Below are 4717 nucleotides of genomic sequence, written 5' to 3'. Positions count from 1 at the left end.
AACCTCTAAACCAACCAATCAGAGCACTGAACCACCACAGGATGAGGAGGACATGGAGTCCGAGTTAGCCAATCAGAGTCTTCAGCCTGCAGAGGAAGAAGAGATGGTAGAATCAGAGCCAGCTAATCTGACGTCTGAAGCTGTGGTGGAGGAAGAGGAGATTATTGACTCTGAAACCAGCAATCAGAGCTATGAATTTGCGCAAGGAAGAGGAGGGAAGAGGATTTGATGAAGAGATGATGCTCGCAGTGCAGGTGACTTGTTTTATAATCCTTGAAATCACATTCTTTCCCACTTATAACAACCACAGTATTGGAGGAACATATCAGAACATGCTAAGGTCGTACTATAAACATGCCAACAATGATAGTTTTGTTTGATATTTAAAAGAAATATCAGACCTTGTTTAGAATAATATTAATACAAATACTAACATTTTACTCAAACACATACCTAGTAAATCCATCCCATCCTATATTCCAGAACTGTCTATAAAAACTCCAGCATTCGTGAAACAGAAGAGAGTGTTCGCAAGTCTTTCTGCGCAGACCACACCAACAGTCCTCAAAGAAGTGAATGCGGGGTATTTAACCAACAACATTCGTATTCCCAATATCAATCGTACAGTGATTCCTAATGCAGATTTAAAACACAATTTCTCTCAGTCCTGGCCCTCAGGTGTCCAGACGAGCCCCCAGACAGAAGCGTCAAACAGGGACCGATGTCCTTCCCAAAAGTTACGTCATGAGCATCTTCAAGCACTTCGCCAAGACCAAGGTGGCCAGTGATGTCTATCCTGTCATTAATGAGATGTAAGCACTTGTGGAAGGATTATTTACATTTATCAGCATGAAAATATGGTGTTATTAGTGCTGTCAGGAAATTGATTGTGATTCATCACATCCTACAGTTGAAGTCAAAATTATTAGGCTCCTGTGAATTTCACATTCAAATATTTTCCAAATGATGTTTAACAGAGCAAGGGATTTTTTACAGTATTTCCTATAATATTTTTTTCTTCTGGAGAAAGTCTTATTTGTTTTGTTTTGGCTAGAATAAAAGCAGTTTTTAAGCAATTTGAAGGTCAATAGTATTAGCCCTGCAAGCAATATTTTTTTTTGATCATCTACAGAACAAACCACTGTTATTCAATGATTTGCCTGATTACCATAATTGACCTAGTTAATCCTGAAAAATATCTAGTCAAATATTATGAACTGTCAACATGGCAAAGATAAAATAAATCAGTTATTAGATATGAGTTATTTACAACTATTATGTTTAGAAATGTGTTGACAAACTCTTCTCTCTGTTAAACAGAAATCGGGGAAAAAGTATACAGGGGGGGCTAATAATTCTGACTTTATAAGTAAATGTATTTATGTAATATTCATCTGTGTACTGTGCAAAATATTGTGTATGGCTAACCCTGAACCTCAAAAACCACTACCCATAAGGCTCACTTTTGGTAAAAACTGAGCAATTAATTAAGTTGATGTATGATTTGTTTGTATAATATGTATCTGAAATACAACTATTTGAAAATCTGAGAGTTTGAAAAATCTAAATATTGAGAAAGATGTCTGAATTAATGTTTTAGCAATGCATATTACTGACCAGGGTTCCCACGCTTCATCAAAGTACTCGAATTTCAGAAATATGGATTCAAGGCCTGGAAAGTGCTTGAAAACAAACACAGGTTTTTGAAAATGCTTCAATTAAAAATTAAATAAGATTTATGTTTTTTTCAACAATTGTACTCCATTGTCAAGAACAGAATGAAAAGAAAACTGAGAAATTCTTAAATTAAATTAAAATCTTGAATTTAAATCTTGTACAATAACACTGACGAATACTGCACATTTGATCAATATTTCAGAAACTGCATTTGACCCATTTAATCCATTTTTCCCTCCCTTTCTTCTTCTTCTACTTGTTGTTGTTATTATTATTATTATTATTATTATCATCATCATAATTATCATTATTTGTCCTCCTCCTGATTTCCCAACCTCCCCTCACCTCCTCACTATTATCATTAATATTACTACTTCTACTTTGTTGTTGTTAGTGGTGTTGTTTGTTGTTGTTATTATTATTATTACTGTTCATTTCCCAAACACACGTACTAACTCGCGGCTGAAACTATCATAGTAGATGCAATCGTTTGGCAGAATGATGTAGTGACGAGTGCTTTTCAAAACCCATAGTTTACTCTGCTGCAGATCCATCGTTTGAACCACGTTAGTTATAATGTAAAATGCCCATAGTGATGCTCTAAAAGGGGGTGGTAACAACTTCTTTAGAGCAAAACCCCATAATTTCTTTGTTGCAAATATATTTGTTTTACACACGCTTGCATTAAAAAAAATACAATATTAGTTTTGATAAAAACAGCACGCGTTTTCCATATTAAATTGACAATTTAACACAGTAAACCACTGCAGAAATGTTTTAAACACAGCCCATGTCATATACAGTAGGCTACATTTCTTAATAAATAACCTACTATAAAATAAAGCATTAACGTATGCCATGTTTTTTGTTTCACAAGCTTTGGAGCGATGACTGTAAAAAAAAAAAAAATATATATATATATATATACTAGCTTTGGAGAAGTAAACATAATATCCGCTCGGGCTGTGTGCAAAATTACTTCATTCATGTTTCAGAGTGCACTGTGAATGAGAGCCAAATTATAAACACGAAGATCGCTTTAAACTGAACTGTAAAAATACTTTGAAAGCAAATTACACAAAAGAGAGATGACTAATGTTTTTTTTTTTTAATCATTCCAAGTTTAAATGTTCTAAACGAATAGGGCATAGGGGGATAGGACTGGGAATAGAACACAGCCAGGAACTATGTTTCTAACTATAGCTCTAGAGGGTGTAGCCGCAAGTGCACAAGTTTGCGACGCAGTTTGTGAATGTTTCTTTGAAACGATGGATTTGGGAAATGCCAAATCACTGACGAAGTTTGTAGTGAGGGAACTTGTGACCTTAGTTGGCTAACGATGATTTTCGGAAACGCACCCCTGACTGGTCCTCCTGTTTTCTCCTCATTATTATTATTATTATTTCTTTCATTGTCATTATTCAGGTTGTTGTTGTTGCTGGAAAAAAACGCATTTGACTATTGGCAGTATTTAATTCAACAAATTTAATGAAAAGTTCTTTGAACGTCATTAAAACGGTAAATTTTTGGGAAATTATTGACAACATAAATAATAAGTATATGTGAAATAAGTACAGTAAAGACTTTTATTGCGCTACGTATGCTGTGGGTGTGAATTACAAAGTTGCTTGCTTTAAAATGAATGGAGCTTTAAAAACGTCCTAGAGTCCTGCTGTTCATGAAAGCACGGGGAACCCTGACTGATCCTAAATTAAGTTTTGACATGTTTATGGAAGGAACTTTACAAAATGTCTTCAGGAAAGATTATATTTACTTTTATTTTAATGATTTTGGCATGAAATAAACATTTATTTTTTTACTCATGCAATGTGTTTTGGCTATTATCATTTGTACTGCATAATCTTTTACACCTGTGTATATATAATGTATTCAAATATGTATGGATATATGTGTATATGAATATGTGCGTATGTATAGATTGATGGATGTAAAAATTATCCAGTACAAATGATATACAAAAATATGTAAATATTTTGGTTTTTGTATTTTATGTATGCTTGTATTTATGCATACATAATAATTATATATACACACACACACATACTATGCAAACACAATTTTTTTTTTTGTGTGCAATTAGGATTAATTGTTAGACAGCACTAGAAGAAGTTGTAATGTTTGTTTGTGTGTGTTTTCTATTCCTCCCAGTCTGAAGAAGTATTTCGATCGGCTAGCAGATGATCTAGAAACGTACGCTACTCATGCCAAACGGAAAGACTATTGAGGTTGAGGATTTGAGCTCCTCATGAGAAGGTAAATGTCAAATTTTTTTACAGCATTCTCCAAAACTCTTAGAATCACTTCAGCTGTTTTTAGTTGTTGAAGTACTTGTTATTCTCAGACAGGGCTTTGTGACAGACAGCACGCCTGTAAATGTGCTGATAGAGAAGTATCTCCCGCTGGAGTATCGCAAACTTCTCATCCCAGTGGCCACCAGTGGAAATAAAGTCATCCCGACACAAAGAAGGTGAACATGCAAGATGACTTGTATGTGCTCTTGTAAATATGTGCATATGTTTAAAACAATACAAATACCTTTTGTAAATTATAATTGTGTAATATATATGTTTCTTCCCACACCATTAAGAAAACAAAACCCTTTTCTTTGTATTTTTAGCTATTAATGTATATTTTCATAAGCAGTTTTTAAATGACAGACATTAAAAACCACACAGAATTTAAACTGAGGGCATTGTCTTGTTTTGCATGACTGATTTGTGAACAATATTCCAGAGAATACTTTTTGTGTGTGTGTGTGTGTGTGGTGTGTGTTCGCGTGTGTTGTTCGCGTGGTGCGCGTATATGCATGCATGTGTGTGTATTCATGTATGTATGCTGTGTATGTATGTATATGTGTGTATGTGTGTATATGTATGTGTGTACACACACACACACACTTTGATGCATCAAAAACACTGTAATTGGGGAATAAAATAATTAAATAAACTAAGTACATAACTAAATGTGGGACAGATGCCTACATGTATACAACAATCTCAATGTTAAAATTCAAGGCAAT

General features: G+C 34.1%; 1 long non-coding RNA gene across 1 annotated transcript; it reads left to right on the top strand.

Moving 5' to 3' along the window:
• The first annotated feature begins 225 nt into the window (after positions 1-225).
• LOC130214664 (uncharacterized) lies at positions 226-4410 on the top strand. Its single transcript, XR_008835625.1, has 5 exons — positions 226-254; positions 484-583; positions 666-812; positions 3847-3951; positions 4040-4410. It is a non-coding gene; the product is annotated as an uncharacterized LOC130214664 (long non-coding RNA).
• Positions 4411-4717: the final 307 nt, after the last annotated feature.

Source organism: Danio aesculapii, chromosome 21 (genome assembly GCF_903798145.1).
Source record: "Danio aesculapii chromosome 21, fDanAes4.1, whole genome shotgun sequence".
In the NCBI taxonomy this organism is placed as follows: domain Eukaryota; kingdom Metazoa; phylum Chordata; class Actinopteri; order Cypriniformes; family Danionidae; genus Danio; species Danio aesculapii.
The sequence above is the reverse complement of the archived record's forward strand: the minus strand, read 5'-3'. Positions and strand labels throughout refer to the sequence as shown.